At 45.0% G+C, this 14,331-nt stretch overlaps 1 pseudogene; it reads right to left on the bottom strand.

Annotated features, from left to right (window-relative positions):
- LOC103197291 overlaps nt 1–14,331 on the bottom strand; it is a 57,934-nt pseudogene that overhangs the window by 3,166 nt on the left and 40,437 nt on the right.

Below are 14,331 nucleotides of genomic sequence, written 5' to 3'. Positions count from 1 at the left end.
TCAGCCCAGAGCTAATCCTGCTTTTGGGCCAGAGATTGTTAACATGAGGATTAGTGTCAGACTGACAAATGAGTTTTAAAAAAATCAGTCCAGAAGTCTGTTGGCACCCCTATAGAGTCTCAGACCCGGGAAGAGATGAGATGAGAACTTTGGGAGCCCCAGAAAGTGTGGCAAGTGACATCTTCAGCCCTAGCCTGATTTCTTTGCGGCTCTGCCTGTTTTTCCTCCACCTCCAGGTCTGGGGACCAATGCTACACCAATGATACCTTGTTTCACGTTTTGTGTTATCTGATAAGAGGGTGAGAAGGCTTTGAACAAAATCAGAGCTTTTACATCCATGTGGCCCAAGGGGGACTGTCTTTACCTTTCTGACTCTCTTGTTCAGGGCTTCCAGAGCCATTTGTAATGCCCCTTGGCAGGGATATGAAGACAGTACATTCTCTTATTTTCTTGAACATTTAGTAAATGTCATTAGAGCTTCTGAGGTGGTGTCTGAGGTTGCGCTGCCTTCCTCCTCCTGATCACAGTGGAAAAACACTGGGCTTGGCATCAGAGAACCTGAATCCATGCCTCTGCTGCTTGCTGAAGTGCGTCACCTCAGCTCACTCATCAGTAAAAGGGGGTGTTGACACCCAGGGGGATAATAATACCCACCTACCAAGGCTGTGGTGAGTATCCAGTGAGACAAGGAACGAGAAAGTGGCTTACACAGTGCTATTCAGATAGAAGCAGAGTGTGATTATCCAACAGGAAAGCATCAACTCATACCCCCACCCTCACCCCACCTCTCTACCTTCATCAAATTCACTCTGGTTAAGGTGCCCTGGTGGAGTGGTTGTTAACTGAAGGGTCAGTGGTTCGAACCCAGCAGCCACTCGGAAGGAAAACAGACCTGGTGATATGCTCCTGTAAAGATTACAGCCTAGGAATCCCAATGGGGGGAGTTCCATTCTGTCCTATAGGGTCACTATGAGTCGGAATTGACTCAACAGCTCACCATTTCTGGGTGATAGAAATCCGACTGCCCACTTTGTCCTTTCCAGCATGATTCGTTCACCAGTTAGGAGCTTCCCATGCCACTTGGACGGGGAGGGGTATGGGCAAAGCATCATCCCCTTCCTTGGCCACTCTGACCTCATGGCTGGCCTCAGGCCCCCTGGAAGAAGGGCCATCTGTGTTGATTGTTTGAGCCTATGAGGACCCAGGAGAAAAGGTCTGTGGGGAAAAGCTGGCATGGTAATGAATGTTTTACAAGAGAGAGCAAGTCACTGCCTTATCGGGAAGATGCTATTTCTCCCTCTCTCACTGTTACCAGGAAGTGAGATGTGCTGAAAGTCATCACTGTTTTTCCAAAGATGGCCTTTGAAGAAGAGGTGTTTCTTTAAGGGCCTAAGAGAGTAGGGATGGGATTGATGGAGAAAACCATGCCTCTTTAAGAAGCCTGGTTCTGGCTGTGGGCAATCCTGGAGAAGATAAAAATAGTTTATACAGCATTTGCTGTGTGCCAACTGCTATTCTAAGCACTTAACATATAATAGCCTATTTAATGCACACAACAACTCTATGACATAGGTATCATATTTATTTCCATTTTATAGGTAAAGAAACTGAGGTCAAGTGTCTTGCCCAGGTCTCACAGCTAATTAGTGGTAGACCAGGATTTGAACCCAGGAGGTCTGGCTCCAAAGCCCATGCTTTCCTTCTTTTCCTTTTTTTCAAATTTTTATTGTGATTTGGATGAAAATTTACAGAGCAATTTCATTTTCCATACAGCAGTTCATACACATTTTGTCTTATGACATTGACTGCAGTCCCCACAATGTAACAGCTCTCTTCCCATTTCCTTCCTGTAATTACTTCTCCCTGTGTCCTCCTTTCCTATGCATTTCTGCCACCTAAGCTATCAGAGCTCATGCTTTCCAGAGCTATGCATGTACGTACAGAGGAAGGGAGCCCACAGCAGCAGTGTGGAGTGTGACGCTATCACTTACTAGCTTCAGCATATTTCTTTTTCCTTCCTTCCCTCCCTCCCTCTCTTCCTTCCTCCCTTCCCTCCTTCTTTTTCCCCCCTTTTTTTTCCTTCTAACAGCTTTATTGAGTTCCACCCATTGTAAGTGTTCAATTCTGATTTTTAGTAAATCTACAGAATTGTGACCTCATTGCCACAATATAGTTTTAAAACATTATTCCATCACCTCAAAAAGTTCCCTTGTTTCAGCACATGTTTTAATCTCTTCAGAGATTTCCTCCCCCATAAGTATGTTGTGAAAATTAAATGAGCATATGTGTGGTATATAGTAAGCACTCAAGAAAGGTGGTTGTTGTTATGTGCCATTGAGTCGGACTCGAATCATAGCGACTCCTCCTTGGGTTTCCGAGGTAGTATCACTAGGGGAGTAGATTGCCCAACCTTCCTTCCGAGGAATGGCTGGTGGGGTTTGAACCGCCCACCTTCTGCTTAGCAGTCAAGTGCCTTAGGCACTACGCTACCAGAGCTCCTCAAGAAAGGTTAGCTATTAGTATCGTTATAGTCTCAGAGTCACTTAAATATAAACGTTCAGAACCAGCAGTGGTCTGACCAGGACCAATTGCCATTGAGTCAGTTCTGAGTCATGGTGACCCACACATGGCAGAGTAGAACTGTGCTTCGTAGGTTTTCAGTGACTGATTGTTTGGAAGAAGATCACCAGGCTTTTATTCTGAGGCACCTCTAGATGGACTCAAACCTCCAGCCTTTTGGTTAGCAGCCAAGTGTGTTAGCCTTTTGCACTACTCAGGGACTGTGGGAGGAGATTTAGAGGCTGTCTAATCCCACTCACTCCTTTAACAGATAGGAAAACTAAGGCACTGACATGTTAAGCAATTTCCAATTAAGGACACAGAGTACATTTAGTGGCAGGACTAGAACAGAAACCCCAGTTTTTGGTCACTTTTTCAGTGCTTTCTTTTCTCCCAAGAGACCTTATACCCGAGGTACAGGGATGTTATTGTCTAGTGCCCCACCCCTTGCTCTTTGTGGGTGCTCCCTGAGCAATACTGACTAGCAGACATGAGCCCAGGGAGTTTACTTGCTGGAATGTCCAACACTCTGGTCTTGGAACAGAGAAAGCAGCTAGAGCAGGGTGGATGCAGAATCTGGGGATAAGATGCAATGTGGAGCTGAGGCAGCAAGGCCCAGTGTCATACACAGAATGCGTTGACTTAAAGAATCCAGAAGATAGCCAGGCCAGGCTAGCTGCACAGGCATGTGGCCTACACAGTCATGCAGGACCCCACACCTACGAAGGCCCTGGCTGGTTTAATGCTTTGCTGTCACCATCTTGAAATTCCTAATGATTTTTTTAACAAAGAGTCCCACATTTTTATTTTGCCCTGGGCTGTGCAAATTATGCAGCTTATGCTGCCTGTGGTTATAAGGAGCAGAACCTAAGCCTTTTAGGGCCCTAGTATGGAATAGTGAAGGAGCTCTGTGGCGCAGTGGTTAAGCACTCAGATGCTAACCAAAAGGTTGATGTTTCAAACACCCCAGTCACTCTACAGAAGAAAGATGAGGCAGTCTGCTTCCATAAAGATTATAGCCTTGGAAACCCTATAAGGCAGTTTCTGTCCTATAGGGTCTTTTTGAATCAGAATTGACTTGACAGCAATGGATTTTTGTATGGAATGGCATCTCCCCACCAAGAATTTAGTCATACACAAACTATATATAAACATAGCACAGAATCTTAACACTAAATATGAAGAGAAATAATATTTGCAAAACAATTTGTACAATATGATCCCAAAACAATTTGTACAATATGATCCAACATATGCAAAAAGGTATCCCACAAACAATATATTTGTATGTGTACAATGAAAAAAAAAAGCCTCAAACTTGTTGCTGTGGAGTGTATTTAAACTCATGGCAACTTCATGTCTTACAGAGTAGAACTGCTCCATAGGGTTTTCTTGGCTGTAATCTTTTTTTTTTTTTAATTTAAAATTTATTTATTTATTTTTTTAATTAGGATTTGGGTGAAGATTTACAGAGTAAATTCACCTTTCATACAGCAGTTCACATATACTTTGTCTCATGTCATTGACCAAAATTTACAATGCAGCAGCTCCCCTCCCACTTCCTCCCCATAGTTACCTCCTCCCAGTGTCCATCCCTTCATACTCTTCGAGAGGCCCATTGTCTGCCAACCCTGTATATGATCTTGGATACACTCTCCATTTAGACATACATAATTGTTTAGCTTGTTCACCCATCTATCCGTCCCTATACCCATGTTTGCTTTCATTGACAACTCAGTATTGTATTTACAAAGGGGTTCATATTTGTTGTTTGTACTGCCCATGTAACTCTCTCTGTCTTTCTCATCCTCAATGCTGCCACATTGGTCACTCACATTTGGTACATTGCCCTTCTCTTCACCCAAATCAATATTTATCTCTATCTATCTAACAGCATTCCCTCTCCTTCCCTCCCACCCCTGGTAACCAACAAAGAAAATGTCCTCCAACATATAAACCTTTCCTTAACTTTCACAATAACGGACTAATACAATATTTGTCCTTTTGTGACTGACTTATTTCGCTCAGCATAATGTCCTCCAAGTTCATCCACGTTATGCGGTGTTTTGCAGATTCTACATTATTCTTTAGCGTTGCATAGTATTCCATTGTGTGAATGTACCAAAGTTTGGTTATCCATTCCTCAGTTGTTGGACATCTAGGTTGTTTCCAAGTTTTGGCTATTGTAAACAGTGCTGCGATGAACATCGGCGTGCATATATCTGTTCTTGTTATGGCTCTCACTTCTTTAGGGTATATACCTAGTACTGGGATGGCTGGGTCAAATGGTATGTGTATTTCCAACTTTTGAAGGAATCGCCATACTGCTTTCCACAATGGTTGTACCATTTTACAGTCCCACCAGCAGTGTATGAGAGTCCCAATCTCTCCACAACCTCGCCAGCATTTGTTATTTTCTGTCTTGTTGAACTTTGCTACTAGTGCTGGAGCAAGATGGTATCTCATTGTTGTTTTGATTTGCATCTCTCTAATAGCTAATGATCGTGAGCATTTCTTCATATGTTTGTTGTCTTGGCTGTAATCTTAAAAGAACCAGATTGCCAGGCCTTTCTTCCATGGTGCCACTGGGTGGGCTTGAACTGCCAACATTTAGGTTAGTGTTGTTGTTGTTGTTGTTATTTGTCATCTAGTTGGCTCCTACTCATAGCGACCCCTCCTTGGGTTTCTGAGGCGGTATCACTACGGAAGTAGATCGTCCAACCTTCCTTCCAAGGAGTGGCTGGTGGGTTTGAACAGTCAGCCTTCTGGTTAGCAGTCAAGTGCCTTTGGCACTATGCTACCAGAGCTCCTAGTTGTTGTTGTTGTTGTTGTTATGTGCCGTCGAATCAGCCCTGACTCATAGCGACCCCTCCTTGGGTTTCCGAGGCAGTATCACTACAGAAGTAGGATTGCCCAAGCTTACTTCCGAGGAGTGGATGAGCTCAAACATCTTGCACCACCCAAGAACCTGTATATAAACACACTGTTTTTAAAGCCTGGAAAAACATATTCCAACTGACAGCAGCAGTTACTTCTGGGAGAGTCATCAAGAGAGCTGCTAATTTTTTTCTGTATTTAAAATTTTTTTTTAACAAGAATAATATATTCAAGTATTATGTATATAATAGCAAATAAAAATTGTAAGATATTCCTAATATCTTCGGTGATCATTTTCTTGTAGCAATAAATAGTCTTTTAAAAACTAAGAAGAGAAATATCTTGGGAGTGCTAGTGATAAAATAAGGAGGTGTGAAGCAGGGCCGCTGAAGAATGGTGGACAGAGGCAAGGGAAGAGTTTCAGGCCCATGACAGGGCTTACAGGAAGCAGGCATGGATGTTGGGGAGGGAATACTGAGTATGGGGACCCAGAGGTGTCTGGCAAGAAGGATGGGTTCTGGGCATCTGCTCCATGAGGATTTGGAGGCTGTGGTGTCCAATTTGGCAGGAGGGAGGGAGGCAGGAAGATAAAAGGAATAACTGTAAGCTGCCAAACAGTCTGAAGGTAAAAGCTGTAAGAGGTGTTTCTGGTTGTGGTGAGCAGAAATGGATGAGGTGGGGGTGGGTAGGCGATCCCTACACAGGGGAGAAGGGGTGAAGATTGGATGTTAGATTTACCAGGGCATGGGAGGCTTGTGGCAGTATGGCCCAGTGGAAGGAGTCAGGGCTACAATTAAGTCCCAGATTCATGCATCCTTTGTGGCCAGAACCTTGATCCCTCACCTGAGAAACAAAAATGCCCATAGCAATACCTGTGTGGCAGAGTTGCTTGGAGATATGGTGAGATGCTATAGGGAAGCATTATATTCTATAATGGACCCAGTGTCTAGCACAAACTGGGAGCCTAGAATGTTCCTCCTTCTCTTTAACAAATTCTGTGGCTCGAGGTTCTAAAATGGTAGGGATCATTTACAAGTATCATGAGCAATCTTCCAAGCACTTCCTCCCAGTTTTCTGGTAAAGTCACTGAGAGTCAGGATTCCACCCTGCAGATACCTGGGCTGAGGTACAGGGAGGCAGAGAAACTGGCTGCAGCTCAGGGGGTGGGGAGATGTCTAAGGCAGGAAAGAAGACCCCAGGCCTCCTACTCCAATGTTGCTGGGGCCAGTGAGGCTGATTTAGGGGAAGCCTTGACAGGACTCCCTCCTAATATTTTGGGATTTCTAGTAGAAAGGTGCTTTGTGGATGCTGATTCCAGTTTCCCCAAGTTTCTCTCACCTCCTTTTGCACACGCCCTAATTCTGTGGAGTGTGCTGGTGACTGACAGGCCCTGCTGTGGCTGTAGCCTTCTCCCTGTGGGTACAGATGTGCTCAGTAGCAGCTGTAACACCAAGCCTACACCTGTTGCCTAGATCAGCTGCTGTTGCTTGCCAGAGTCCTATTTTCCACAGGCGAGTGGGAAGGCAGGGCATCTGCATGTCCCGGCAGCTCAAGGAGGCTGTCTGGACTGCCTGGGGCCCTGGGAGTTACAGCTACAGACTGCATCCTCTTCCAATCCAACCTTGCTTCCAGCCTACATGTCCCATAGGCTCTAGATGGGTCTCTGCCTCCCTTCCTGTCTTGGGATTGGGTGGGGTGGGGAAGACTGAAGAGCAGGGAGGGAGGCAGGAAGTCTGGAATGGCACCCTTCTAACCATCAGATTTTCCTGGGGACCTTTACAGTTTGTTTTTTTTTTTGGAGTCAGATATAGCTGGATTTTTATTTTATTTATTTATTTATTTATATTAGGATTTGGGTGAACCTTTACAGTTTTAAAGTCCAGCAGAGCTGGACTTGGGGGAGGGAGCTGCTGTGGAGCTAAGCAGCAATAGGGACAAAAGAGGTCAAAGAAAACTAGGGCTGGGAGAGGCTGGGACTAGGGCCAAGGACGATGAGTCTGGAAGCAAGAGCAGAACTCGCTGTAGTGTGGCTTTGGCCATAGAGACAATCGTTCCAGAGACCCTGGGCTGCCAGGGGAGAATTCCATCCAATTGAGCATGCGCAGAGACGCGGACCGGCAGGCACCGTGGAAGCGCTGTAGAAACGCTTTCCTAAGCCTTGGCCTGGAGCAAAGTGACCCTGGATCCCTGATTTTTCACTGAATCCCGGGGAAGAGGCTCAAGCCCTCTCGGAGAGCCTGGGTACTGGGTGAATCCAGAAATTCCAGGTCTCTGAGAAAATTTCAAAAAGGCAAACCCGAAACACACGTTCTTTGACACCCAGACCCACACAATGCATCACACGTGCCAACACACATAAAAATTTCCCCGTAGAAAACCAGATGGTGAGTTGGCATTGCTGATGTCTGGAAGGATTGCACACCCACATTCACATCAGTGCTTTTAACAAGCATACCCTCCATTCCCCGATCCCACTCCACCTTCAGGGAAGGGAATCTTGAACTGATCAGCATGATGCCAGGGCCTCAGTAGGAAGGTGCTCTCCAGTTCAGCCCTGGAAGTGCCAGGAGAAACAGCAGGATGTGGCAAGCAGCTCCGTCCCAGATATGGGTCGCTGCTGACCTCTGCTGGCAGTTTTGCTCTCTGCAGCAACCAGGGAAAGCGCCTGGGAGACTGGAGTATTGGAAAAACCTTGCAATCCGTTTGGGAGGGATAGGAAGAAATACCCCAGCTCAGAATCTCCTCATCTGGAGTTCCTTTGGTGAGACCAAGAAGAAATTAGAATGAAACCCAGACTGAGTTTCTGGGAGGAGTGAGACAGACTAGCAGCGTGTTCTTGCAGCCTCTGTGGCTTGGAAAACTCCCTGTTGCCAATCCCCTTGAATATAAATTAGGAAACCATTAGCAATACTCCATCAGCCAAGTGCAACATTACAAGTACCAAAAAACTCTCGTCCCCAAGTAGCCCAATATTATTCAAACACAGGCTGGTTTTGATATCTCTCTCCCTTTGTCTCATTTATTACAGTGCAGAGCCTTATTGAAGTTTTAGCTTATTTTACTGTGGTTCTGAAATCCCCCTCAGACCTGGGGCTAAGAAGTAATAGCCATGGCTTTAATACTTTTCTTTCCATAAGAAGGAGGAGCCCTGGTGGCACAGTGGTTAAAGTGCTAAGCTGCTAACCTAAAGATATGCGGTTGGAACTTACCAGTCATTCCATGAGAGAAAGATGTGGCAGTCTGCTTCCATTAAGGCAGCTGTTGTTGTTGTTAGGTCCTGTCAAGCTGGCTCTGAATCATAGCGACTCTGTACAACAGAACAAAACACTGCCTGGTAGTGCACCATCCTCACAATCCTGCCATACCTGAGCCCCTTGTTGCAGCCACTGTGTCAATCCATCTTGTTGAAGGTTCTCTTTTTTCACTGACCCTCTATTTAACCAAACATGATATCCTTCTCCAGGGAATGGTCCCTTTTGACAACATGACCAAAGTAGAGTAAGACAAAGTCTGGCCATTCTCGCTTCCAGGGAGCATTCCACTGCACTTGCTCTAGAACAGATCTGTTTGTACTTCTGGGCAGCCTACCGTACTTTCAGGATTCTTCGCCAACACCACAAATTCAAAGTCATCAGTTATTCTCTGGTCTTCCTTATTCATTGTCCAGCTTTCACATGCAAATGAGGCAGCTGAAAAGACCATAGCTTGGATTAGGCTCACCTTAGTCTTCAAAGTGACATCTTTGCTCTTCAACACTTCAAAGAGGTCTTTTGCAGCAGATATGCCCAGTGCAATATGACCTCGGATTTCTTGACTGCTCTTTCTGTTGGTGGTGGTACTGGATCCAAGTAATATGAAATCTTTGACAACTTCAATCTTTTCTTGTGATGCTGTTTATTGATCCAGTTGTGAGGATTTTTGTTTCCTTTATGTGAGGTGTAATCCATACTGCAGACTGTAGTCTTTAACTTCATCGGTAACTGCTTCAAGTCAACTTCACTTTCAGCAAGCAAGGTTGTGTCATCTGCATATCACAGGTTATTAAAGAGTCTTCCTCCAATCCTGATGCTACATTCTTCTTCATATAGTCCAGCTTCTTGGATTATTTGCTCAGCATACAGATGGAACAAGTATGGTGAAAGGACACAACCCTGACACACTCCCTTCCTAATTTTAAACCATGTAGTATCCCTTTGTTCTCTTTGAACAACAGTCTCCTGATCTATGTACAGGTTCCTCATGAGCACAATAAAGTGTTCTGGGATTCCCATTCTTCTCAATGTTATCCATAATTTGTTATGATCCACACAATCAAATGCCTTTGCATAGTCAATAAATCATACAGGTAAACATCTTTCTGGTATTCTTTGCTTTCAGCCAAGATCCATCTGACATCAGCAATGACATCCTTCATTCCATGTCCTCTTCTGAATCTGGCTTGCATTTCTGGAAGGTCTCTGTCAATATACTGCTGCAACTGTTTTTGAATTCCAAAACCAAAACCAAACTCACTGCTGTCGAGTTGGATCTGACTCATAGCAACCCCTCCTTGGGTTTCTGAGGCAGTATCACTATGGAAGTAGATTGCCCAGTCTTCCTTCTGAGGAGTGCCTGGGTGGGTTTGAACTGCCAGCCTTCTGGTTAGCAGTCAAATGCCTTAAGCACTATGCCACCAGAGCTCCATTTTTGAATTATCTTCAGCAAAATTTGACTTGCGTGTGATATTAATGATATTGTTCGATAATTTCCACATTCTATTGGATGACCTTTCTTTGAAATGGAACCAGAAAAACCAAACTCACAGCCTTCCAGTTGGATCTGACTCATAGCGACCCCTCCTTGGGTTTCCGAGACGGTATCACTATGGAAGTAGATTGCCCAACGTTTTTTTTTTTTTTTTCTGTTGGCTTATTTTTGTTTTTACTAGAGGCTCAGATGGCACATGACAGACAGTTTATAAAATGGCTTCAGAGGTGGGGGATGAGGGAAAACCAAAAATAAACTGGAGTGGGAAAGAAAAGCAACCAGGAAGAGGTAAGAGCTGGCTGGTTCCTTTTCTGATTTAAGGGAGGAAGTTGGTGCCCCTGGCTGATAAGGATGGATCCCTTTCTCAACCCTTGTTGTTGTTATTGTTATGTGCCGTTGAGTCAGCTGACTCATAGCGACCCCTCCTTGGGTTTCAGAGGCAGTATCACTACGGAAGTAGATTGCCCCATCTTCCTTCTGAGGAGTGGCTGGTGGGTTTGAACTGCCTTCTGGTTAGCAGTCAAGAGCCTTAGGCACTATGCTACCAGAGCTCCCTCAACCCTTGGTAGAGGGGGGAAAGAAAAACAACCACATAAGGTTGTTGCTCTGGCCCTTCTGAATCTCTAGAAAAATGGGAAAAGCTGATGTTTTGATGTCATGGATTATGGGAAAGGGGATGGGGATACCTGGAAGGGTACAGACCAGTTGGAAAAACTGTGGCAGAAACCAGGTGGTAGCTCTGACTGTTCTTACAGTTGGAATTACCCCAGTATGGTATGTTGTTGTTGTTATATGCTGTGGAGTCCGACCTGACTCATAGCGACCCTTCCTTGAGTTTCTGAGGCGGTATCACTATGGAAGAAGATTGCCCAATTTTCCTTCTGAGGATTGGCTGGTGGATTTGAACTGCCAGCCTTCTGGTTAGCAGTCAAATGCCTTAGGCACTACGCTATGGGAGCATCCTCACTGTTGATGGGGGCTGAGGTCTCCAGGCCCAGGGCACTGCTGCCACCACAGCTGAAAATAAGGGTGGTTTCTTGAGTGCTGGGGTTCAGGCCTTGAACTATCAGTGCTATCAGTGGAGCCTTGGCTGGGCTTGGTCTCACCATCTCACCTTCTGTGGTAGGCTGTTGAGGTGGCCCAGGGCAGAAAGGCCTTCCGCACCTGGCCCAGAATCTGGATGAGTGAGTTCGCTCATTCCCTTGCTGTTGGTCCCTCTCCAGTGGGGCTGTCTCTTTGGGTTCTACACCATCAGCGCCCTTTATAGGCTGTTGCTGATTGGAGTACCCCGACCTTGCACAAATCGTGGACTGGAGAAGAAAAATGGCCACCGTCTGGGCCACTGCCAAGAGTCTTCGACCTCCTCTCCTTAGCTGCCTGGTTCTGTCCCACTAGAGGCAGCCTCTGCCCTCATGGGTGGTGGACAGCTGGGCGAGGCCGGCAATGAATCGGCAGAACCTATGTCGATTGGGGACACAGCGGCTACTATTCACTGGCACCTCTCCAGGCCGAGTGACATTAGCAGCCTTTGCACCCTTCTCTTTTCCACAACATCGAACTCCATAGTGTTTCCATCTCCAAGGCAGCGCAGAAACTTCCTGGGGCTATTTCTTTTAATAGCTGGCCTGTGAACAAAGACATTTTCCTTGGTGTCATTCCTGTTGATGAATCCTTAACCATTCCAGACTTTGAACCATTTGACAGTGCCCAGGGCTTGGATTGCCAGCACCAGCTTCTCCGCCTCCCTCCAGGTTGGGGGCGCCGGGGTCACGGAGGCCGCTGTCGCTGGGTTGCCGAGGGGGTCCCAGCAGCCGGGCCCGAGGCAGTCCGGCCTCCGCTGCCACCGCCCGCCCCGCCACCTGCTTTCTGAGGCTTCCTTGGCACTGGCACCACCAGCTCTACCACTCCTGCCGCCGCAGAGGCCGCGGTCGCCACCGCTGCCGCTTCGCCTTTCTCATCCTGCCTGGTTTGGTACTGGCCCCCTTGCAGTCAGTTGGCCAGGAAGCTGTCTTACAAATTTCTCTGCGTAAAGGAGTAAGTGCCTCCAGCGCTGCATCGGTTTGTTGAAACATCTCAATGGGTATTCCATCAATTCCTAGAGCTGTATTTTTCGCCAATTCCTTCAGTGCAGCTTCCATTTCCTCCTTTAATGCCATTGGTTTTTGATCAAATGCCCCTCCTAAAATGGATGAACATCCACCAATTCTTTTTGGTACAGTGACTGTGTATTCCTTCCATCTTCTTTTGATATTTCCTGCATCAGTCAATATTTTGCCCACAGCATCTTTCAATATTGCTTGAATTTTTTCTTCATTTCTTTCAGCTTGAGAAATGCTGGTGTGTCTTTTTCCCTTTTGCTTTTCTAACTCCAGGTCTTTGCACATTTCATTATAATAGACAGCCTTCTTGAACTGCTCTATGAAACCGTCTGTTCAGCTCTTTTATCTTGTAATTTCTTCCATTTGCTTTAGCTACTCTCCATTCAAGAGCAAGTTTCAGAGTCCCTTCTGACATCCATTTTAGTCTTTTCTTCCTTTCCTGTCTTTGTAATGACATTTTGCTTTCTTCATGGATGGTGTTCTTGATGCCATCCCACAACTCTTCTGGTTTTCGGTCATTGATGTTCAATGCATCAAATCTCTTCTTCAGATGGTCTCTAAATTCAAGAGGGATACAAACAAGGTCATATTTTGGCTTTCATGGACTTGTTTTAATTTTCTTCAGCTTCAACTTGAACTTGCATATGAGCAATTGATGGTCTGTTCCATTAAGATTACAGCCTTGGAAATCCTATGGGGCAGTTCTACTCTGTCCTATGTGGTCGCTATGAGTTGGAATTGACTGGAGGGCAATAAGTTTGGTTTGTTTTTTTCCATGAGAAAGATCAGTATTACATCCTTTGGACAATTCTTTGCTAAGAAAACTGACACGTAGAGTGTTTGCATCTGCGGAGAGAGATTTTCTTTTCTTTTTTTTTAAATTAAAATATTTGATTGTGTTTTCAGTGAAAGTTTACACAGCAACTTAGGTTCCCATTTAATAATTTCTACCTAATTTGTTCAGTGACATTGGTTACATTTTTCATAGTATGTCAACTTTCTTGTTATTTCCATTCTGGTTGTTCCTTTCCCTGCCCCCTTACCTCCTCATCTTTGCTTTTGAGTAAATGTTAACCATTTAGTCTCATAAAGATGATATGGAGCGAGATTTCAAAAATCATGCTGCTCAACAGCAACACAACTCAAAAGGTTAGACAGGAAGCTTAGGGGTTAGTGAGTGAATGTTACGGGGGAGGAAAAATGCAGAAAAGGAGGGTGAGACCGGTTGCACAACTCAAAGAATGTAACCATTGTAACTAAGTTGTACATGTTGAAACTGTGAATTAGTGTATGTTCTGCTGTATATAGGGAGCTCTGGGGCACAGTGCCTAAGGCATTTGACTGCTAACCAGAAGGCTGGTGGTTCAAACCCATCAGCCACTTCACGGAAGGAAGATGGGGCAATCTACTTCCATAAAGATTTACTGCCTCAGAAACCCAGTGGGGGTTGCTATTTGCTGGAATCGACTCGATGGCAATGATTTTGGTTTGGTTTTGGTTCTGCTGGGTATGTTTAAAGAACAACCAAAAGTAAATAAGTATATGATTGAATAAAGGATAAAATTCAAGTTTTCTAGAATTTTTTAAATAATTGTTGTTGTTGTTGCTATGTGCCGTCGAGTCAGCCCTGACTCATAGCGACCCCTCCTTGGGTTTCCGAGGCAGTATCACTACGAAGTAGGATTGCCCAACCTTCCTTTCGAGGAGTGGCTGGTGGGTATATATTTTAAATAATTTTTTAAATAATATTTTATTGTGTTTTCAGTGAAAATTAGGTTCCCATTTGACAATTCTACACAAATTGTTCAGTGACCTTAGCTACATTTTTCACAGTGTATCAACATTCTCTCTAATTTTGTTCTAGGTGTTCATTTCCAGGGCTCTAGTTTCCCTGTCTCTTTACCGTCTCTTCTTTGATTTAGAGAAATTGTTGGTCTTTTGATCTCATATAGATGTTTTTTTAATGGATCACAATACTTGTTAGGCCAAAGCAAACCCAAGCCACCAACATTTCAGTTAGCAGCTTCCTCCAGGTGTCAAGCCCTGATGA

This window comes from Orycteropus afer, unplaced genomic scaffold (assembly GCF_000298275.1).
Source record: "Orycteropus afer afer isolate SDZICR_OR568_19922 unplaced genomic scaffold, OryAfe1.0 scaffold00075, whole genome shotgun sequence".
NCBI lineage: Eukaryota > Metazoa > Chordata > Mammalia > Tubulidentata > Orycteropodidae > Orycteropus > Orycteropus afer.
This window is presented reverse-complemented; position numbering and strand designations above follow the sequence as displayed.